Below are 23,772 nucleotides of genomic sequence, written 5' to 3'. Positions count from 1 at the left end.
CAGCAACATCATCCCCAAACTGTATAGGAGAGACTTGGACCTGTGCTGGAAGAGGTCTCCAAGTCTCCCCTTTGTCTGGGGCGCCTGTTCATGTGTGACATTTCCTTCTATGCCCTTAGAGGCTGATGCAGAAGACACACAGATGAGAGGCAGAGAACAAAATAAGGCTAGTCTCAGATGTCAAAGGCATCTGTGTACAAAGCCCAAAGGTACCTACCCAGATTAAGTGGCCCACAAACCTCAAAACCGTTCGTTAGTATAAATCATTCAAAACTGTTGATATTTGACAATTGCCAATATTATAGTATCTCATGATCTGATGGTCACCAGCTGGGAACACAAAGATTATAAACAAACACACAAGCAGACTTGACCTAGTGCAATAGGCAGAGAGCACGTGGACCTGGAAGTCAAAGGGACTTTCAGTGGAATCCTGTTCTTCAGATTGGGTAATGCCTTTTCTAAATTAAAAAACAACTCCCCCACTTTATGATTCAGTTACTAACTGCCTGATTATTAAAGATTCAGCTAACCTTTGGGAGACAGGTGAATCCACTCAAAGACACAGAACTGTATTGTGCAAACAGTGAAGAACAGAACCCTACACGATTTGGGAACAAAAGGAGAAAAGAGAAGCAGGAATCCTGGGTGGATGCTGCTGTCTCAAAACCTAAGTGGTCTGTGATCACTCTTCCGAGGCCACCATGCCTCTCCAGTGCCAGATGCTTCTGACAGAAGTCACAGGCAGCTTCTGCCACCAACTGCTGGCCCAGGTCCCGAGTTGCCGTGACCAGGACAAGATAGTCTCCACCTAAGAATGTACCACGCATGGACCCCAGCACAGCAGCAGGAACATCCCTGGGGATTGGAACCATCTAGATTTCTAAGCAGAGACTTAGGCGGGGGTGCTGTCTGACGGTCACCCCATGCAAACTAAAGTCTGGCATGAAGCAGGGAGGTGAGTAATTTTCCAAGGGTATTGATGGGGCTCCTCGGGATCCAAGGAGAGACCAGCCCCTTGGGTTCCAGACCGAGAAGAACACAGTGCACTACTCTTGACATGACCCTAACACTCCGTTCCACCGCCTGCTAAGTGACACAGTGGAAGGCTTCCCTTGGAAAGTCACTCTGGCTTTTTAGTTGAGTGAAAATTTGGAACAGATAAGAGTACAAATGGCCGTGAGCAATCTAGTCATTTGTAAAATGTTCTAGAGGACTTGGGCCCAGGTTTCTGGGTCCCCAAAGATGTCAAAAGCAAAACAGAAGTGGAACCACGAGGAGCAAGTGTGGTGTCTGCACAGAGCCCATGATGAAGTCACTTTCTTTTCATCAGAGGAATACCTCAGAGAGAGCAACCACTCTCTTCCTGTGAAGAGCACAGGAAACTTGAGGATTTGACACCAGAGCATCAACAAGCCACCCTGACCGGTTCTTATCTCTCCCTCTCAGGAGGTCTACACAGGCTCCTACCCTGTTTTTTGTTACTTTGTTGTTAAATCTTTGAGACCCCCTCATACAGCAGACAGGCATGCCAACCTCCTGTTCTGCCTCCCTGTTGCTGGGATCTCAGAAATGAGCCACTGTGTCTGGATCCATTTTCTTTAAATATCTTTTTTATGTTTTCTTAGATTTTTATTGCATTTGTGTAAGTGTGTGTGCGTGCACTAAGTGACCAGCTGCTGGACAGTCCTGCGGCTGGGCCTTCTGTGCCGCGATGGACTGTACCCTCAAACTGTGAACCAAAACAAGCCCTTTTGTGGGGTATTGTCATAGTAACAGGAAAGGTAACTAATAAAGAGACCCAAGAGTTGATATGAATGTGCACTGTGTAATTATTTATAGAGGAGTGTGCGTGTGTGTGAGAGAGAGAGACAGAGACAGAGACAGAGACAGAGAGAGACAGAGAGAGACAGAGAGAGAGAAGGCCACTGTAGACCAAGCCTGGTCTAAATGCAAAGGCTGCAGGCAAAAGGGAGGTGAAGCTGAATCCAGGCCAAGGATGGGGTGGCAAAGAGCTGTGGTGTGAAGGGCAGGGAAGAAGGAGGATTGTAGCAGGCAACAGGACAGAAGATGGAGCTGAGAGGCCAGGTCTCTGTGCCAGGCAAAGGCCCAGGAACCTGGCTCCTCTTCCCACTCTCTGCTGACTCCTCTGTTCTCTGATCTTCACCCAAAGACAGAAGAAAATAAGCAGCTGGCCCAGCTGGTGTCCCAGGCAGCCAGCAGGTAGCCAGCTCCCTACACCATGTCCTCAGACAGCACACACATTCTCTGGAGGGCTTCCAGTGTCCTTTCAGAGCATAACTAAGGCCTCCAGAAGCTAAGCCCTGGCACGTACCTGATATGTTTAGAACAGGTATACACTGTGAGAGACGAGTATGTGCGTGGGACGAGGGAAGAGAAGGGAGAACCCACGGGGCCTGGGCTCAGGCAGCCCCAGCCATATGTCTACTGTACCTCTGGACTGTCAGATGTGGAGAGACTGAGCTGGTGTTGTCACCATGATGGGAAGAGTCAGCTAAGGGTGAGTGTCCCAGGTCTGTAGGAGCAGCAGGCTGGATGTCATCATCAGTTCTAGGGGTGCTATGGAGAAAAAAAAAAAAAAAGTCAAGAAACTCAGAAAGTTCCCAGGAGATGCAGATGTATTTTAACATCTGGCCCTGGGCAGGGCTCACACTCCCTTTCCATAACAGGAAGGAGATATCTATGCTTCCTACAGATAGTCCAAAGATAGGTCCAGGAACCTGTAGGAGGAGGTTATCATTTATAGACGCCATATACAGTAGTCAAGCAACCCCTCTAGGGTGCTGTTTTTATCACCACTTAGAAACAAAGGCACAGACAGGTTGAGTAGCTCAAGCCTGACCTCAGCAGCCACCCTCTCCACCACCACACTTGGCTGGGCCCCAAAGGTGAAGGAGTAGAAGAAAGGTAAGTGGCCACCAGTGCAGGGAGCCATTCCTATAGCTGAAAGCCATGATTAGGAAGGAGCTTGACATTCTGCAGAACAGCAAAAGGTCACTGTTATTAGAGTGATGATAAGGGGCGGGCAGTGGAGGGGAGAACGGGACAGGAGGCAGGTCACAAGACCAAGTGGAGAAACTAGGACTTGGTTGTAAGCCAGAGGATTAACCTGAAGCTTCCAAATGGCCAGGCATCAGTCAGGGCCCTTGGCATATGCATGAGTGAGAGTGGGTGGGCCCAGGAAATTTCCTAAAACTACATTCTAAATGCCAGTGGGCAGGTCCATATGTATGCCCACGTATTCATATTCTCCGTGGGTCCTACCCACCATTCCAATTCCTCTGGGGCAGACGCTGGAGCCCCATGGCCACACACAAGGGTCAGGAGGATCATACAAGGAAAGCGGGGGTGAGGGGATGGGTGGACAGTGCGGCAGGGGGGGGGGGGGGGGGGGTGAGGGGTAGCTTGGAGGAGGAGAAATGGCCACGATGCTAGAGGTCTCTGGTGGATTACCACTTGGAGACTCTTCAATTGTGGACATGATCAACTTTCTAAATGTCACAAAGTCAGAGGAGAAAAACAGCCTGGGAGCTTTAGCAGTACACACAGAACATTGTAAGGACTCAGCTTCCTTCAACACACCATGGTCTTTCCAAGATACTGTTCTTTTTTTGTTCGTTTGTTTTTTGTTTTTTGTTTTTGAGACAGAGTTTCTCTGTAGCTTTGGTGCCTGTCCTGGATCTCGCTTTGTAGACCAGGCTGGCCTCGAACTCACAGAGATCTGCCTGGCTCTGCCTCCCGAGTGCTGGGATTAAAGGCGTGCACCACCACTGCCACCTGGCCCAAGATACTATTCTAAGAGATGATTAAGTCTGGGAGTAAGGAGACTGTGGTCACAGTAGCCAAAGTAACCGGAGGTGACCAAAACGTCCAACGGTGGGGACCAGTTCATCAGATTAAGGCACAGCCACAGAACAGATTCATTTTGCAACAGTTTAAGAATATTGGTAGGGCCGGGCAGCAGTGGTACACGTATGCCTTTAATCCCAGCACTTGGGAGGCAGAGGCAGGTGGATATCTGTGAGTTGAAGGCCAGCCTGGTCCACAGAGTGAGTTCCAGAACAAGCTCCAAAGCTACACAGAGAAACCCTGTCTCAAAAAATTAAAAAAAAAAAAAAAAAAGGGAAGGAAAAAAGAAAAAAATGGAAATACTTTCATTACTAACTGAAAACAGGAAAAATAAAGTATGGGCCACTTAATGGAGCTTCATGTGCCTGTGTGTGGCAGTGAAGCAAATAACGTCCATCCAAATGAGCTGGCAAGCAAGGCAGAATCTGTGCCAGGTGTTAACACTGTAATTCTGTTTCTCAAGCTGATCACGTTCTTCCTCATCATAGATTTGATATTCATTTTCTAGTTCTTTAAAAGAAAATATAATTATATTCCAATTTATTGTGCATGTATGTGTGCATGCACTTCTAATGTTGGGGATTAAACTCCGGTCATTGGGCTTGGTGGCAGGTACCTCTTGCAGCCGAGCCATCTCATGGGCCCAGTTTTCTGGTTCTATGCTGAATGAATACCACTAGTATAACCAACATAAATAAGAAAGCACATTTAAGAAAGATTTTAAGTGTCAGGGAACAGCTTTGCTCCCTATCTTAGTGAATGTTTTGTGACATGGGGACCATCAGTGCAACACCACTTTGGAGCCCATGCCATCCCCCATGAAGACTTGGCCACCTCATTCTGAGCCAGAAACACAGCCACACCCCTTCATTAGACATCACCAGAGAAGTTTCCAAAAACAGATGTCCACTCACACAGAGGACGGAATGGCATTTTTCAAAGAATACTGACACTTGCCTGAGTTTTCTGAACAGAAATAGTTTCTGGATGACATTTTGACTAATATCCTGATCAGCTATGATGTTAGCGAGCAAGTATGCTATTACACTCAGAAACTGTCAATGATGTCAAGAGGGCTGGATTCCAGAGCAGCTCCGCTGTGGGATCTCTGCCAGGTGACTTCTTGGGACTTTAGCTTCTCCAGATGTAAGAGTGAAGGCCTGGGCTACGCTATCCTGCGGGGCTCCTTGATCCAGTTACATCCCTCACTCTGCTTACTAACTCACCTCTCTCTTCCTGTTGTTTACACAGCCCTCTGCTATGACATGCTATGGACTGAAGATGTCAGAACAGTATACCCAGCAAGCATTAATAAGTTTCCAGTAATGGTCCGGCAACCTCTTATATAAAAAATAAAATTATGATTTGAAATACACATGTATGTACATATAGAGTAAGCTGAACTATAGGTAATTGCTAAATATCTGTGTTTGTGTATGCATGTACATATATCACATTCACACTGTACCACCAGCTCGGAGACCTTCCGGACTTACTTCCTGGTGGTCTGGTTAAGCTTCAGATAGCTTTGGATGGGGCTAAGCTGATTTCTGGACAGTTAGAGAGTTTTTATAAAATATTAGAGATGGCTCAGCAGTTAAGCACACTGGCTGCTCTTGTAGAGGACTTGGGCTCTGTTCCCAACCTCCACCTGGTGGTTTGCAACCATCTGTAACTCCAGTTCCAGGGGATTCAATGCCTTCTTCTGACTTCTGTGGGCACCAGGCACAAATGTGGTACACATACATGCAGGCAGGCAAAACATTTATACACATAAAATAGTAATCTGAAAAGCATTTCTTCAGCAGTTCTGAGTTCAAGGCCAGTCTGGACTACACAGTGAGTTCCAGGACAGTCAGGGCTATATAAAGAGATCCTGTTTCAAAAACTATTTTAAAAAAATTTTTATTAAAAAAAAAAAACCAAAAAACATTTCTTCACACACCTACTGTCTGAAGCTATACAAGCTTTCTAAATTCTTCCAGTGGCTAACATTGAATCTACAATGACTGAAATATTTTTCAGGGGGCAAATTTTAGTTAGAGATTTCAACTACCAGCTGCTGGGCCAGCCCTGCAAACCTAGGCAGCAAAGGTTGAGTGGTCACTGGAACGTGTCGGGAGCTTGTATCAACAAGTGCCTCTCCTCAAGGCTATGTGTCACTATGACAGGCGGAGGTGGCAAGGGCCCTCCAAGAGGAAGGTGCCCATATAGTAGTGTGAAAGGGCCAACTCACATCTTGAGCTCCACAACACTTAGTTCATCCATGCCCCATCCATATCCTCGTGGGCACCAGAATGAATTACATGAGACCACACACTACAGGTTGACAAGGCTAATCCAGAGCACGGTGAATGCAAACTCCAAAGAACAGCTTCTCAGGTGTGGTATCTTAGTGTGTTAGGGCCATGTAACATGAGACTGACAGCCTGCCTGCCTGTACAGCACTGCTCTGCATCTCTCAGCATTCTGGAGGCTGAGATTTCATAATCAAAGCCAGCAGATCTGGGGTGTGATGGAGGTCCTCCTCCGGGGTCACAGTCTGTGTTCTTTCACGGTGTCCTCATCTAAGGGAAGGGCACAGAGAGCTTTCTCTGGTTCCTTTCACATAACATTCATCCCACTCATGAATGCTCACTCTCATGCCTACCCATCTTCTAAAATCCCCACCTTTTCATAACACACCTGAGTCTTAAAGTCTGTGCTAGCTAGTTTTATGTCAACTTAACACAAGCTAGAGTCATGGAGAGGTAGGAGTCTCAATCAGGAAAAAAAAAAAAATGCCTCCATAAGATCAGGCAGTACGCAAGCCTGTAGGGCTTTTTATTAATCAGTGATTGGTGTGGGAAGGCCCAGACCATTGTAGATGGGGCCACCCCTGGGCTAAAGGTCCTCGGTCTCCAAAAACAAAAAACAAAAAACAGGCCAAACAAACCATGAGGAGCAAGCCAATAAGCAGCACTCCTCCATGGCCTCTGCATCAGCTCCTGCCTCCAGGTTCCCACTCGATTTGAGAACTCCAGATAAGTGAGCCCGATTAACCTTTTCCTCCCAAGTTGCTTTTGGATATGGTGTTTCATCAAAGCGACAGTAACCCTAACTAAAATAGTGTCTTAGCACATGAATTTGGGAAGACACAGTCAGACCCTAACAAGGAGTACCCGAGGAACAAACTGTCACAGAAACACAGCATTCTTCCAGGCCAAAGTGCTCTGATGAGGTTCTTGGAACATTCTAGGAATGGCTGAAACAAGCAAAAGGCATCACTGGGCCAATGTGTACAAAGAATCTTGCAAAATAAAGACAGTTTCTCAGGCTGGAGTGCAGCCCCGTGGGAGGTGGGTTCCATCCTCAGCACCACACAACAAGATAAACATTCCCTCCCTCTCCCTTCCTATTTGGTTCTAAACCCTCTGGCTTTCCTTCCCTTCCTTGTGGACGAGAGTGGTGTGGAGGAGAGAAGGCAAAGGAAACAAATGGCTTAGGGAAGACCAGAGTCCTGAGGAGGTCGCCAGCACAGGGAGGCCAGCCAAGGAACAGCACCAGCAAGATCCAAGGCAGGATAAGCCAGGCTCTCACAAGAAGAGGATCTGCGAGTACAAAATGTGTTGGGGCTGGAGAAAAAGGAAAAAGAGGGCCAGGCGGCAATCGGAGATGATCAGTTAATCTGGAATAGAGGCAGAGAGACTGTATGCATGTGTGTGTGTGAGTGTGCCTGCCTGTGTGTGGACAGAGAGCCTCGAAAAGGAAAATAAGGAACTAGAGAGATGGCTCATCAGTTAAGAGCACTGGTTGTTCTTCTGGAGAAGTGGGGTTCAATTCCCAACACAAGGAACTGTAACTCTAGTCTCATAGGATCCAAGGACCTCCAGGGAACTGCACATGCATGGTGCACAGTCATACATGCAGGCTAAACACCCATACACACAGAATAAAAATGAAGGTTAAAAAAATTAAGAAAAGAAGGAAAGTATTGGACCGCAATCCATTGAATTAAAGTAACAATCCATGTATCTATATGGACTAAAATGATGGCAAGGACAGGTGGATGAATGAGCAGAAAGGAAAGCCTTCTAGTGTCTTATTCAGATGAGGAATGGTGGAAATAGAGATGCCACCACTTAGGACCCATGGAAGAGGTGAGTACAGGCCAGGCAGGGGCCATGTGAGGATACTAAGGCAGGTGGGCGGTGGAGTAAAGAAGCAAATGGTAGTATGATCTCTAAGCATCTTCTACCAAATACCATCTGATCACAAAATGAAAAGTGGTGGCATCATGGCAGGGAAGAATACCAGCTTTACCAGGTATTGACCAGGGCCACCTGCCACCATTGGGAAGGCCCAGCTCCACTTCTGTGGAATCCCTGCTCCAAATGGACAGTTGGTCTGCTCACAGATGGACACAGATTGAAGGACTTTCTCCATCATGAAACAGCTGTGCTCTCCAAGGTCATGGGAAACTGGGAAAAGGTAAACAAGATTCTAGACTGAAAGAGAGCGGGTGGGTATGACACAGGGCCCAGTGTAGGCTTTCTGATGGGGAAATGGACAGAGGTGACGAGGCTGAGTGGGCTCTGAGGACTGGTGAGTACTCCCCATTGGGTGGCTGCATTGGCATCCATTGCAGAGGATGCTACTGATGGGAACATGCATACTGGAGCTCTGGAGGGTTCAGGGTTTGGGTCTGGAGGGGGCAACTTCATGCAACTTGTTCTTGAATGAATGAATCATAGAGTAATAGCAAGAGATGCATGTAGAGAGAGAGGGTGACTGGCGGAGCCTACATGGGAAAATATCAGCAACTGGAGAATTTGGGTGAATGGAGCGTGGGCGTTCTCTGCACTATTCTTGCAGCTTTTCGGAATCAGCAACGTGTGCAACAACAGATAAACAAGTCAGCCTCCTTGCACCAGCACCCACAGCTTAGCTCTGGAGGGCAGCATGGGCTGTGAGGAGGGCAGGATGTCTGAGATGGTCATGGGGCCTACACTGGATGGCTGGGGCTAGAGCCAGCATCGAGAGGCCTCAGAATGTCAGGAAAGCGGAACCTGAACCTCTAGTCTTGGGGTGACAGGAGTGTCACAGAGCTATTTGTAGGCAAGTGGTAGGAGATTTAAAACTGATGACAGTCACATTGCTGTAGAGAATAACCAAAGAGAAGAGAACTCCCCAGTGAGGAGAGCCCCAGAGAACTCTGAGACTATTAGGAGCCAGGTAAGGCTGAATAGGACACAAGCCACTACAGAGGAGAGGGCTTCAAGATATCCACCTAGGGTTGGGGAGTGACAAAGGGGACAATCAGGGACCACTTGGGATCTGAGCTTCTAATGACTTGGCAAGCTCCCAACTACAAGCCTCCCACATAAAAACTTAAGACTTCCTGTGTCATTAGGGACTTATCTTTAGCAAGAGTTTAAGATTATTTACTTATCTTTACAGGAAGTCTGGTTCAACTTAAATAAGTGTACATCATTCTGATTAATAGCATGGACCAGGGTTCCCTGGAGTTTTTCATCTTGCTGCTGGCATTGCTATGTTTTAGAAATTGTTTTGTTTTCTTTTTATTTTGAGGATCTCACGTAGCCCAGGCTGGCCTTAAACTACTCATGCAGGAGAGAATGACCTTACCTCAACCATCACAGCCTTGAGTTCCCTGCCTGATCTGAGACAAGGTGATCTTTCTGGTCTAGGAATCTTAGCTTGGGCCTGGCCCATCAGGCCACACTGGTCCCGATTTCACCTGCCGAATGTGGACGAAGAAAGCCCAGCTTGGCTCGCCAGAGCCATGGTTTGTGAAGACTGACAGAAGCAGAGCCAAGGGTCCATCCATCTGTTTCCCTCCCCAGAGGATGCTCAGGAGAGCTCTGGGAAGGCCATGCTCTGGGTGTGCTCCGGATGTTATGACGCCTTCCCTCCGCCTACGGTGTCACATCAGCTCACACCTGGCCTACGACTCATGCAGAAGATCCACAATCAGAGAAGTTTCCATTCTGCTGAGCTTTGGCATGCCTTCTCAAACCCAGGCAGGCAACAGAGGTGAGCTGCACCGGGCTGGCGGGCTGTGACTGTGAGAACGCATGCAGTGTTCTCAGTGCAGCCCCCTGTGTGGGGAGCCCAGCCCCCAGTTGAACGTTCTGCGTTAGCTGACACTGTGGTGCACACTCATAGTCCCAGCTAATAGCTAGTAGGCCTTGGCATGAGAATTGGACCAGTGTGGGCAACATGGCGAGACCCCACTGCAAAAAGAAAGTAAGATTCTCAACTGACCTTAGGAAATACAAGAAGGAACACTTGCAAACCAGGGAAGTGTGGGGCTCAGTGGGTGGAGTGCTTGCCTGATGTACACGAAGCCCTTAATCTGATCCCCAGCCGGTAAACCGGGCTCCATCGCACGGGCATATCATCCCAGAACACTGGAGGTGGAGGCAGGAGATCAGGAATTCAAGGTAAGGTCTAGGATGCTCCTCCTATTGTTACAGATACTCTAATATACATGAACTTGGTAACATTGACATAAACAGAACAGCTTCATTCAGAAGACCCTACCTGCTAGGCCTATGTGAAGAGCATGAAGAATCCTATCAAGCTGAGGCCAAGGGCACAGGAGTTAGGAACTCTCACAGCCAGCCAAGAGGCCTGGCCAGAGGGAGGGAACAGGAAGGTGCCTCCCACAGGCCACTAAGGAAAGTAGCTTGTGGGAAGGACTCTGAGGCAGAGAACAGACAAGCAGATAAGCAAGTCCGGCAAGGTGAAGACTTGGCCTTCAGTTAAAAACAAATGGAAATACTCTTTTTTTTTTTAAAGAGAAAATTTGTACAGTATCTCAGGGCTTTGCCAGATGCTGTCTGTGATCCCTCAGGGCTCCTGACAAGAGGGCAGCCATATTGTTTTTTATAGCAGAGGAGACCAGGTCCTGGGAATGAAGTGACTTGGCAAAGGAATCCCCGGCTAGAATGCAGGCCTCCCACCTGTAGATTTAACTGTCTTCTTAAATAAGAAACATAGAGCCAAATATAGAGTTAAAAGCCAAGAGATCAGAGCAATAGCTAAGAGCTGAAAACCTTACCCTTCACTGCTGCTGCTCTCTTTCTTCTCTGCAATCTGTTGGAAAAGGTTCCAGGCCCTCTCGAGGCTATCCTTTATTTTCTGTCTGTTTATCTCCGCACTATAACTCCTTCTATTTAATATTTCCTGAGTGGTGCACAGCAGGGCTCAGGAGACAGGAAGAAAGAGCAGGCCCAGAAGAGAACCTGGGACCTGAAGCAACAACATTTCCCTTTGCTGACAAACCTCAGCTCAGAGCTCAAAAGCAAGTTTTTGAGAACAAATGAATGAATGCATGAACAAATGAACCAACCAATGATGGCTGTACAGCCATAAGCAGCATAGCCATGAAGGATGAGATACTGCGGTGTCTGGCACACACTTCAAGCTGAACTCTTGCTCATTTCAACTACAACCTGTTCTTTCCCTACTCAATTTTTTTTTAAGCCTCAAATTTATTTTGCCTGCTTCTGAAGAACCCTGGGCTATATAGTACTGGGCCTTGCTGACGAAGAAATAAAATGCCTGACCCACCCCCTCTTGAGAAGCAAGTGACTGCAAAGATTATAGGGCCAGACTACCTTTAGTCAGAACTATCCCTCTACAATAAAGAGCAGGACTGCCCGAAGCTCAGTTTCCCCATTTGTCACCCAGGCAACGGCAGTGGACAGACTCATAACACCAGTCCCCAGAGCACCTCTCCAGCAGGGTGCCCGGCCAGTGTGAGGTCTTCCAAAGAGAAAGGTGCCATCAGCATAAACACAGCAGGTCCTCCCTCCCTCCCTCCTCCCCGCCAGGTGTACACACTCCTCCTTCTCCCAGGCTGTGTGAGCACCAATAGTGTGTGTGTGTGGGTATAGGGGGGGGGATCAAGAAGGGACAGGGGACAGATGGCAGCAAGTGATAGGACTAATGTTCACAGGCACACAGCACGTGCTAGGCACGGTGCAGACTGTCTTCATAAAGAGCAAGAGTAGATAGATTCTCGTGGTGGCTTGAATATGGGTCAGCTCTGCCAACCTCGGCGGAAGTGCAATCCCCACCCAGACATATTAAAAGGTGGCACCAGGTGGCACCTGTAAGAGGTAATTAAGGCTCTGCCCTCAGGAGTGGATTACTCCATTTATGCACCTAATGGATTGATGGATTATCTTGAGAGTGGATCTGTTATAAAAGCCGGTCTGGCTGGGTCTCTCACATGCTCCCAGTCTCTTGTCATGTGATGCCCTGTGCTGGTTTGGCACTGTGGCAATGAGAAGGCTATCACCAGAGGCATCCCTTTGACCTCAAACAGAGCCACTAATCAAAATAAACCTTTTTCCTGTGTAACTCAGTCTGTGTCATTAACAGAAACTGAACTAAGGCATCCCTCTACCCTAGCCCACACCTGACTGAACACTCCAGCTCTTCCCATTCCAGATCTCAGAGCCCAGTTCATGCAGGTTATGGTGGTCTCAGGCAGCATTTAGTGACATGAAACGCAGAAGAGCCAACTGGGAGCTACCTCCAGGAAGTCTGAACAGTGAGCCAGGGGAGCCTTTCCTCTCCAGGTCCCCAGCATCCCCACACAATATGAAGATTTGGGCTGTTTGCTCTTGACGATCCCATCTAATCCAAAGACAGCTGATCAGAAACCCAAAGCCCTAGAGGTGCAGCCCCCTGGCCAGGCTGAAAAATGACAGAGGGAAACAGATCCATGTTCTGGATCAACCCCAGGAATGAGGACTAAGAATGGGAGGCAGAGGGTGACTTGCTGACTCAGCCCTGGCCACCGAGGACACCCCGATAATGGAAGGCAGGAGAGCGGGTGGCAGGGACCCTCGGAATGTACAACTTCACCATCCCCTGAAGCCTAGCTATTATTGTTCCCACACCTTCTTGGCTAATGAACTCAGGTATGGGTATCATGATGTGCTCAGGGGAGAAGTTAGTCTCAGGGCAAGCAGAGAGCAGTCGCCATGCTTCTCAAAAGACTAAGACATAACCCTTCTAGATGCTGAGAAGAGCCACGTAGTCAGGTGATTAACAACATAGCTGCTCTCCTGATCAAAGCACCACAGAGCCAAGGGGTATTCAGAGCCTGCAGATCCTCCAGGTCAGGATCCCACCTGCGGCTGCTGTCCCAAAGCACCAAACGCACAACAGGTACAACATTCCTTCTCCAGGGACACAGCACAGAATTCAAATGGAGGAGTTGCTGGGAATTGGGTAGAGTAGGCAAGGCCCTCAGGTGGAGCCCAGAGAAAAGTCTGTACCCAGCTGGGCTATTTACTAGCTATTCGTAATCCTAGGGAAGCTCATTAAATCATTATGACCCTGTTTCCAAAGCTGTAACATAAGGACGAAATGCATTATCTGAAAAATCATGAAAGGGCACTGAGCATGTAGCTCAGCTGGAGAGTGTCTGCCTAGCATGCACAAAGCTCTGGGACCCATTCCAGCACAGATTAGCCAGTGGAGTTGGAGGCAGGAGGAAGAAGAAGGGTTCAAAGTCATCCTCTGCCACACAGTGAGTTGGAGGCCAGCCTGAGCTACTTGACTGTCTCAAAAAAAAAAAAAAAAGAAAGAACAACAAAAATATTAAAATTCATAGAAAAAGAAATAGAATGGTGGCTGCCAGGTAGTGGAGGAGGGGAGAGGACCTGGTTGCCTAACAGAGTTTAGACTGATAAGCCGAGTGAGTGCTGGGGACCTGACCACACAACAATGTCACTACATCAACACTGCTGAGCTTGACACTTAGCTGTAGAGTTAAGATGCAAAACTCTATGCCAAGTGATTTGTTTAACCGCGGTTTAAAAACACAGGTTAGCCAGGTGTGGGAGCATACACCAGTAGTAACCTCAGCCTTTGGAAGGAAGAGGCAGGAAGACTGAGTTGGAGGCCAGCCTGGACCATAGGGCTACAGAGTCAGTTCCAGGCCAGCCTGATATATACAATAAAATCCCTAAGTAAGGATGGTACTCATCTCACCATGGCTCATCAGTAAGCAGTAGTGGGCCATAAATATCACATGGATACACAGGGAAGTGGCCCAAGCGAGATGATATTAATAGCTGTCTCCTCTGGCTCTTTCTGGCTGCCACTTCATTCAGGCCAGAACCAACACCCCTCTAACTATCTTGAGCTGGGAACAGGCATCCAGCCCACAAGCAATGAGTTCAAGGTTGGGCAGAGGCATCGGATATTTTTATTCAGACAGGAGACAACTTTGAAATTAACAGCAAAATAAAAAAATATCAGAATCACAGAATTTTTCTCTTGTTCTAAAACCATACAAGCAATAAAGCTACCTGGTATTTTCCCTGTCACACAAGAGGGTTGAGTCCTTGACTAGAATAAATCCTTCCCCTATGAGTCAAGAGGGGAGAGGATCCATTCTTAAGCCAGCAAGGAACTTCTAGGAAAACATTCTGCACAGCTCTGAGTGCTGAGCACAGAGTAAAATGAGGCAGGGTCTTGTCAGACCTCAAGGGGACAGACTTTGAGACACAACAGACCACAGGACAACCTAGGAAATGGAAGGGGAATGGAGACTTTTCCCTTGGGCCTTCAGCTGTCTGTCTTGGCTGCTGTAATCTCTGGATCAGATTCCTGTTCAACTCTGCAGGTAAACACACTACTCATTTAAGGTGCATCTGTCTGAAAACTAGTAATATAAGGTTGATTGGCCTAAGTTTACTGACCCTTTCTTGGCCCATTTCAAGGCTGAGGACACCAAGAAAGGCATACAACATTTTCCAAATGCCAGGAACAGTGAGCCTTGAAGGCAATCACCCCATGATGAAGTGAAATGGCCCCCTCAAAGACAAGCAATCAATCCGGGCTGCGGTGGCAGACACCTTTAATCCAAGCACTCGGGAGGCAGAGCCAGGCAGATCTTTGTGAGTTTGAGGCCAGCCTAGTCTACAGAGTGAGATCCAGGACAGGCACCAAAAACTACACAGAGAAATCCTGTCTTGAAAAGCCAAAAAAAGACAAGCAATCATCTCTTCCATAACTGAACTGCCCCCTCAAACTATAGGAGTCTCCCCAAAGCCTTCAGGACCTCACAGAACCAGATCTGACTTAGGGTTCTGGTAATATAAGCAAATGTGTCTAGAAAACACTCCTAGGCCAGGTACCTGAAGGGATGAACACAGTTCAGTCAAGGTGCAAGAGGTAGCATGGGAAGAAGAAAGCTGGACACCAAAAGCCACAGGAAGCCTGCACAATACCAGGAAGAAGGGAAAAGATGCTCCTGAGCTGACGGGGCAGAATTTCTTACTGTCTGGAATGTGCTCCTCCAGGGAACAGGTATGATTGAAGTCCCCATGCCCTCAAGGGCCTTAAATGCAATAGTGACTAGGTGCTTTTAAGTTTCAATGGCACAGACATGGAGATGGCTCATGGACCTTGGGGGATTTAGTATGGACAAGACCCCAAATGAGAGGAACTCATGGAACTGAAGACAGAGAGAAGTGAGCCAGTGGAGCAAGGGCTTTCTTTTCCCTGCTCTTTCCACCTGGATCTGCTCTCTGTGAGCAGAATCGGGTTCCATATCCCTTATTTGTACTGGATCTAGGGAAAACATAAGGGAGTCCAGCTGACTTGCTCCTAAACAGTAAGGTCAGTCAGTAGTTTCTAATGTGCGTAGCCTCTTGCTTCCATTTCACAGTAATAACTAATAATAATAAAATAATAAACATAGAGTACAGGAGATGCAAGGAAATCTTCCTCCAATAAATAGGCACCTCTAACTATAAGGTTAAAAAAAAATACTAACATAAGTGACTGTTCCTTTGCAAAGCACTCTATAGTTCGCCAGTATCTTCTGGTATGTGGCTTCACCAGCATCCACAGCTCGTGAAGCAGAAGGGCCAAGATAACTCCTCCTACCATTAATCAAAAAGAAGGAAAGAGACTCCTAGGTGGTTCAGGACTCCTTCAAGGTCACACAGCTGATAAGAAGAGAAACAGGGCTGGAAAATGAGTCTATGTCTCTAAATCGCAGGCAGTCTCTACACCGCCCCTCCCCACCCCAGGGGAAATGAGTCTTGGGAACTTTGCTTTCTCTGAACTGGCAGGCCTGAATCCATTAGCTAAATGAGAAGCTGAAACCCTATAACACAGTGCACAGGGGAGGCAGAGAGGCTGAGCACCCCCATATCAGGAGTGGAATCTCCACCACAGTCAATCACTATATTTTCTTGCGATCATTACTCTATTTTTAGAGGCTCTGCCTTGCAAACTTTTGTTTCTTTGGGTCTTTGTTTTCATGCCTCTCATTTCTCTCAAATGATTTCATGATGTTTTGTCATCCCAGGGAGTTGCTGTGGAAATGATTGTTAAGGTTATAAACCAAGGACTGTGGCCTCAATGGGGCAGAGGCAGAAAAGTCTCCATCACCAAGTTGGATTTCACAGACCTTGGTCACAATGGGAGAGATCAGGAGACCTGGCCCTGAAGCCTGCTTTTTCTATAGTTTGCTCCCCTGGACAACCTCAGCCATTGCCTTTGCCAGCTTCTCAAACCTTCTCCTGATGATCTAGGCACAGGTGCAAGAGTCTGCCAGACCAAGCACAACAATCCAAGAACCACTGGTCTTGGGCCATGGGACCAAATCCCAGGAAACACACATCCAGGTACACATCAGTATGCCAATGCTCTCCACCAAGCTCGCTCTCCTAGGAGGCTAGGCTCATCCGCACCTACAGCTTGGAAGCTGGCAGCCATAGGCTCCTTTCCTCATCCTCCTAAAAAGAATTTCTTGAATTCCTATGATCCTGCAGAGCCCTCTACATAGGTCACACCTGGTACTTTGAGTAGCAATTCCAGGTTGTGCAGGCCTGCCCCTGACTCTCACCCACCAGATGCCTGTAGTGCACCCAGTCGCCAAGACAACCAGAAATGCCTTTCTGTGTTGCTAGATGTCCCTTCCAGGGAGCTCCAACCCCAACCAAAGTCTGCCCACCAGATACGGATACCACCACTACCCCCATACACACCCTTGAAGTTTTGAAATCAGGTGTTTTGCCTTATTTAATTCAACTGCTATCAAGTCCCCAGGGCCCCATCACTTTACCAGAGTGGGTCTGTGAACTGGACATATCTTTCCTCATTTGGAGTCTGTCTCCATAGAAACAACAAACAAATAACACCAATACAATACCAAATAAAACCAAAGAGGCTGCCTGCAGGACCTGGCACCAACAGCACCAAGTTGGGTGTCTGGGGTCCTGCACTGGAGTCCCACTTTGAAGTGTGACCCCTGGGATGAGATCCTAGACTTCTTTGACGCTTCTCTTTTAAAACTGTTACAGGAAACCTTGATCTTCAAGCTTCCTTCCAGTTTAAATAACCCAAGAATTCAAGTACTAGAGACAGGGATGAGGTGAACAGAGGGGCAGGGATACGTCCAGGTTTCACAGGGGCCCAACGTTTGACCTGCAGACTTCTGTAAGTTTAAAAAAAAAAAAAAAATGCCTGTATATGAATGATTGGAATACAAGCAGGCCATAGTCCATGGATATAGTTTGAGGCTTGAGCTAACCTCAGAACTTTTTTTTTTTTTTTTTTTTTTTTTTTTTGGTTTTTTTCAAGACAGGGTGTCTCTGAGGCTTTGGAGCCTGTCCTGGACTAGCTCTGTAGACCAGGCTGGCCTCGAACTCACAGAGATCCACCTGCCTCTGCCTCCCGAGTGCTGGGATTACAGGCGTGCGCCACCACCAGCTGGCTAGAACTTCTTTTTCTTTTAAGATAGGTCTTGTTATGCTTTACGAGCTGATGTCCAACACACCATCCCCAGTAGCTTTGATCACAGGCATGCAGCAATGGACCCAGCTAGGGACCTAATTTTTAAGCGTTAGCAGAAGGAGGAGGAGGCCTGGAGACTAAATCCACTCCGGTGACTGTGTAAGAGGGCAGCTGCTGGCCTATTTCCTGCTACAAGCCTCCTTGGAGGGAAATGCCTAGGACAGGGCTGGGCCTGTGCGGAGGAGACCCATGGGAATCCTTCCACTCACTGCCCAGCCCAGCCAACCCTAGTCTCCCTTCCAATTTCCAACTGTCAGCCGAAAAGCATGAGTGAAGACTCACCTCTGATGGCTACATGTGGGTCTGAATGGATGAAAATCAGCCAAAGTCATTGCTTCATATAAAAGAAAACGCTTTTGAAATGTGGCCTCCATAGGAAATCAGGGAAATGAATGGGGAGTGCTGTCTGCTTCCTAAGAGAACTGTACCTTCCCCTGGGATAAAACAACAGTCTGCCCTGGGACCCTCAGTTCTCCATGTGCTGCTGGGGTGGTCACAGGTGCACATGTAAGCCCACTCAGCAAGCCCCTTCCCTTCTCTCCTCTTCAGCAGGCTTCTATCATCTCCAGTAATGTTTCAGTTCTGTTTCAACCAGCTACCACAAATTTGTCTCTGCATTTGACACCAGAAGACAACGGTGTCGTGTCGCCAGTTTTTAAGAAAAGACCAATGCTGGACAAAGTTAGGAGACCATCAGGCAAACAGAGGGGTGTTCCTAGACAATCACAACACTCCTGAGGCAGCGTGTGCTGGACACTCAGCGTCCGAGAACCCTGTGGCAGCCTGGCTGAGCCAAAGGACGCCTAAGGGAAGCTAGGCTGGGTCACGTGCCGCTCTGGAGCCCAGAAGTGCACTCGGCTGTGCTGACGTAACTGTTCGAGAATTTAAAAGTCTCAAACTCGGAGGAAATCCTGTGCAGATCTTTAAGACTCATCCGCACACATCTATGTGGCTGCCAAAGGAGCCCCCAAGAGACCCCGTGTGACCAACACGAATAGAACAAGAGTCCAGTGGTAATGGCATAGAGGCAGCCCCTGGACGAGGACACCTCCCCCCCCAAACCTGGAGGACCCTAACACTGCCCACAGGCGCTGACTCCTGGTGGCCCACTCGGGAACCAGTCTCCGGGACAGACGCTTGGGTCCCGCCAGTTCCCTGACAGACATACGCCTCTGCCAGCAGGGAACACAATGTGTACTTGGCTACTTTCAGATCCTACCCCAGTGCCTCTTAGGAAAGCTGAAAGCAGCTTCGCAGCCCCTTCTAGCACGGCTTTGTCTGGCGGCCAAGGTCCTAGGGTCGTCTGTCTCCTCCCTGACCCCACGTGCGCCCGCCGTGGCCACTGCGCACTTACCCGGCCGGACGATCGGGGCTGGCCCTCACGGAGCCGCCTTCCTCCGGGGATGCAACTGCCCAAGAGTCCCCCAGACACGTTCAGTCCTCCGAGCCTGGTGCGGTCACCACCGGGTGAACCCAGGAAACGCAAACTTTCCCGGGGCAACGGCGCGGGGCGGGCGCAGGCTCCCCGAAGGGCTCGGGAAAAGTTGCAGCACAAAAAGCCAATGACTGGGAGAGCGCCGGCGACCGGGCCAGGCTCCTCCCCCAGCTCCGAGCGCTCGGGGCCAGCGCAGCCAGCTGCTCGCAGGGGCGCCCGCCGCGCTCTCCTCCCCGGCCAGGAATGTGCAGCCCGGCGCGCCCACACGCACCCAGGGGCCCGCCCGAAGCGCACCGGCGGGCAAGGGACCCAGGGATAGGGCCGCTCCCGAACGCCCTGCCGACGTCTTCCAGGCGGTTTTGAGTCACAACAACTTGTTGCTGGTAGTCTTTTTTCCACCGCGCTTTTCCCTATGTGTGGCCTCGTGAAGGAAGGATTGGAGTCCCGAGCTGGGGCGGGGTTGGTTCCTGCCTGCTTGCGGGGAGAAACCTTAGCAAGAAGATGGAGGTGGGTGGGGGTTAAGACACTACCTGGAACCACACTCTGGCCTTGTCTTCTGCCCGCCTTCCGGATGCTTAGCCACAGAAACTTTCGGTAAACTTTGCACAGCTGCTGCCCTGCCTGCTCTTTGGCTGTTACAGCTCAAAAGCGGGCTTATTTCTAAGGACTGTGTACGTTCCTATTTGTTTTGTGTTTTGTTTTTCCTTTTAGAAATGAACTCCTTCACTTGCTTAGCCTTCACACACAGGAGTGGTACTTCCCTGCCACACCGCTTTTCTCTGGGAATTTCTGTTGCTGGACCCCACTTGAGAAGAGAATGTGACTATATGTGGGTGTCAGGCTTCCTATTTTAAGGTTTGTGTCAAAGACAGCTTTGCTGTATTTTATAGACTGAGACCAAAGGGCAGGAGACTCAGAGTGACTCAACACTTCCCTTCCTCCCCTTAAAGAAACAGAGGCCCTAGGATGGAGAGCCCCAGGTGAGAGGTCCCTAGTAGGATTTGTAGAATTCGCAGCCACAGAAATATATATTGTATTTTAAAAAATACCACTACTTCTAAGAGTCACATCTTGAGGACCATTTAATATATTCCAGGGTCACACCCTTGTCATGAGCGTATTGGTATGGTATTATTGCGTTCATTTCACAAACTAGGACCCCAGTCTACTGATTTGCTCATATGTGCCACCAGCTATTTCCTAGGCCACTTCCCTAAGTGTCCTAGTTTGATTTCCTGATGCTGTGATAAAACACTGACCAAAAGCAGCTTAGGAGAGAAAAGGGTTTATTTCAATTTCTGCTTTACACTCCATCACTGAGGTACGCCAAGGCAGGGATTCAAGGCAGGAGCTTGAAACAGAAGTCGTAGACACATGCTGCTTACTGGCTTGCTTACGCAGTCCAGAACCACGTGCCCAGGGGTGAAAACATTCCCATTAGCCAGCCTGTGAGCCTGAGCTCTCCAGCTGGGCAAAGATGTCCTTGAGGTGCCAGACTTTTCCCATGTGAAACCCTCTTCCCAGGTGACAGAGGAAGGTCCCTCTGCTACCCTTGGAAATCAGGATGAAGCAACATCCCCAAGGATGTCCATATCTTATTGTGTTTCCTCCTCCCTCACCCCAAGTCCGTGACTATGTTCTGTGAACAAGAGTGTGCTGCTTAGTTTTAACTGTCAACTCCACCTGCAATCACCTGGGAGCATCTCACCTGGGAGCATCATCTCAACTGAGGAATTATCTAGAACAGGTTGGCCTGTGGGCATGAATATAGGGCATTGTCTTGACAATTAATTTGTGTAGGAAGATCCAGCCCATTGTGGGTGGCACCATTTCCTGGTTCGGGGTGCTGGATTGGTTAGAGTAGGTTGCCAAGCGGAGTACTGCACAGCACACCACATCCATTTTCTCTCTCCCCTCGACTGTGGATGTGGTGTGACTAGTTCCCTGAATTTCTGCCTTCGTGTCACCCAGCGATGGAGTGTGTGTGACCTGGAACTGTAAGCTAAAACAAAGCCCTCCTCCCCTGAGCTACGTTGGTCCGGGATATTTTATCACAGCCCTGGAAAACGAACTCGAACAATGCAAAGAAAATGATGATTACAGATGGAATTAAACTGCTATTCATTGACCTTAAAGTAAGGGGATTAATTTGGATTATCTGGGTGTCCTAGTGAACCCAGTTTAATCACAGAGGTCCTCTTAAATGCAAGAGGGAGAAAGAGAGAGAGAGGGGTGGAGTCTTCCGGAGTACAAACAGCCTGGCCCTGTCCACCATGGAGGCTTAGCTCTGTTTACCTCTGGTAATACCCTGCTGTGGCAACAGTGCTGTGCTTGGGCTGAGAACGCAGATGGAAGGCAGGCTCAAAAGCAGCGCTCAGACTAGGCCAGCACAGAAGTCACCATTGACTGACTAAATCGCTGAGTACCTGCAGTCACCACTCCAAGTGGCCATGTCGACATAAAGGTGTGAAAGACAGGCTCCATTCCAAGTGGAAGGAGGAGTGTGAATACCAACAGATGTCAGTGCCCTGCACGGCCGTGTGAGCAATATTGCAAGAGGCTAAAGAGAATCTCCGCTCTATCCAAGGACTTGCTTCTTCCCCATTGAACCAAGGGCCCCTCGTTGGTTACCACACTCCTGAGCTAGCAATGCCACAGTTTGATACACAGAGAAATCCTTGTGATGAGGCCTATCTCAGGAAACATGGGAGGCCAGCTCTAACTGACTGGGAAGATACAATGCAGGACAGAGGCCAGGCCTCCCTAGACAAAGAACACACTCACTCCTTGCTAGACAGCTAAAAGTTCACAGAGAAGTCTATCTTTTTGATATGCTAATGAACACAAAGGAACACTTAGGAATAGGGACCCAAAGTTTCAGCATATAATTTCTAGAGACTCGACAGGCCTCATGTTTGGGCATTCACACATGCCAGATAGCGTAAGCTCTGTTCCACCAAAGGAGCACTGATGGAGTACCGCTGTCCTTTGCCAAGGGAGCAGGAAAAAGCCCCTTAGCCTGAGCACCGCCATTTTGACTTCAGACTCCATTTTACCTGCAGGGTGAAATAAAGTTCAGGTTCCCAAGCCACAGGGAAGCTGAGAACTTTCCAATGGCTGATCAGCCTCCTCCCTAAACCATAGAAACAGTTATGCATCTTTAATTCTCTAGAAACATTATGGCTGTTCCCAACAATAGAAGGAACAAATGAATCTGATTGGTTGGACTGAAAGGCTTGCACTGTATATCGGATGACAATGATGGACTATTCAAGGAAAGTCCCTACTCTTTGATTTCTGATTGGTGACAGTTGTAACTGTAATTTGGCAACAAACATTTGTGAGTTCTATGCTTATAAAGCCCATTTCTGCCCCTGCTTGGGGCTGTGAGGAGGAAAAGGCTCCTGAGTCCCTGTCTTGCTGCCCTGATTGATCAGTGACCCGCTTATGTGGTGATTTAATAAAATCTTTGGAACCCATAAATGTTATCTCTTTCTTTCCTCGTGGTGCATATCAGGCTAGATGTAACCCTTTGCTGCCTGTAAAGCACTACGATTAAAGTTATATTTGTCAAGGCTTCCGTGCAAGATCCTACAGCAGGAGAGGATGGCTGCCACCCAGCACAGACTGAAAATGAACATTTAGTCCGGTGTTGGGTGTGGGGAGATTTTTCCAGAAGAGGGAAGACATTGGCTTAGTTTCAGATAACTGGCTGGAATTACTCTAGGATTTCTCAATGCCCTCCCCACTAATAATCAGTTTTAAAAAAACCAAAAACACAATAGAAGTCCTTATTTTAAAAATGGTGTTTGGCTCTCTCTGCTTCCTGTGTGCAGATAAAATGTGAACAGTCAGTTTCCTGCTCCTGCTGCCTGTTGCATACCTTCCCACCATTGTGGCCTCACTCCCTGGAACTGTACATTATATAGCAACATAGAACTGACCGACACAGGAATAAAAAAATAAGGCAGTGATATGGCCATAGATAGTAGCGAAGTCTTTGAAACAATTGTTTACAGCTAAAAGTTTGCCTTGGATCTGAAAGGAAACTTTGAACATGGGTTTTGAGCGGTGCAGGGACCCTTAAGATTCCGGCAGCTCATGCATGAGAGCCTTTCAGGGCCAGTCTTCAACAGCAGCAGCTGGGCTCTGCCTCTTCTATCCCCTGTCCGTCAACCCTCTGCAACACCATTTCCAACAAGCAAGTTACTTCTTAGCCATGAAGCGAGCAGTGTTGTTCCATTGTGTGTTTTCACCATAATCTACGCCCTCACCACAGGCCTACAAGTATGGAGCCAGACAATCCTAGAACCTCAAAGGCTGGAGTTCCAACTGAAAAGCCCTTTGAGTCTTCAGGAGATGAAGCTCCATTGGAGGAAGTGAGTCACTGAGAACTTGTCTTGAGGCTTTATAGCTGGGCCACACTTCCTGTTTACCCTCTGCTTCCTAAGTGTGAATGCTGTGTGACACACCAGCCTCTTGGTCCTGCCACCATGCCTTCTCTGCCTGTTGTTATGTATTCCCCACCATGATGGAACCAACGCACACCTTTCCTTACTTAAAAGTGCACTGTATATTAGGTAAGTGTGTGCGCGTGTGCGTGCGTGTGCGTGTGTGTGTGTGTGTGT

The 23,772-nt window shown here is 48.3% G+C and overlaps 1 protein-coding gene across 1 annotated transcript in view; it reads right to left on the bottom strand.

Annotated features, from left to right (window-relative positions):
* The window catches only part of Tacc2 (transforming acidic coiled-coil containing protein 2), a 113,973-nt gene extending 94,845 nt beyond the window's left edge, over positions 1-19,128 (bottom strand). Inside the window, exons 1-2 of the mRNA XM_036195214.1 lie at positions 19,064-19,128; positions 2,455-2,580 (exon numbers count right to left, since the gene is read on the bottom strand). The gene's annotated coding sequence lies outside the window, so the exon portion shown is untranslated. The remainder of the gene's footprint in view (positions 1-2,454; positions 2,581-19,063) is intronic.
* Between the last annotated feature and the right edge of the window lie 4,644 nt (positions 19,129-23,772).

Source organism: Onychomys torridus, chromosome 1, assembly GCF_903995425.1.
Source record: "Onychomys torridus chromosome 1, mOncTor1.1, whole genome shotgun sequence".
Lineage (NCBI taxonomy): Eukaryota > Metazoa > Chordata > Mammalia > Rodentia > Cricetidae > Onychomys > Onychomys torridus.
This window is presented reverse-complemented; position numbering and strand designations above follow the sequence as displayed.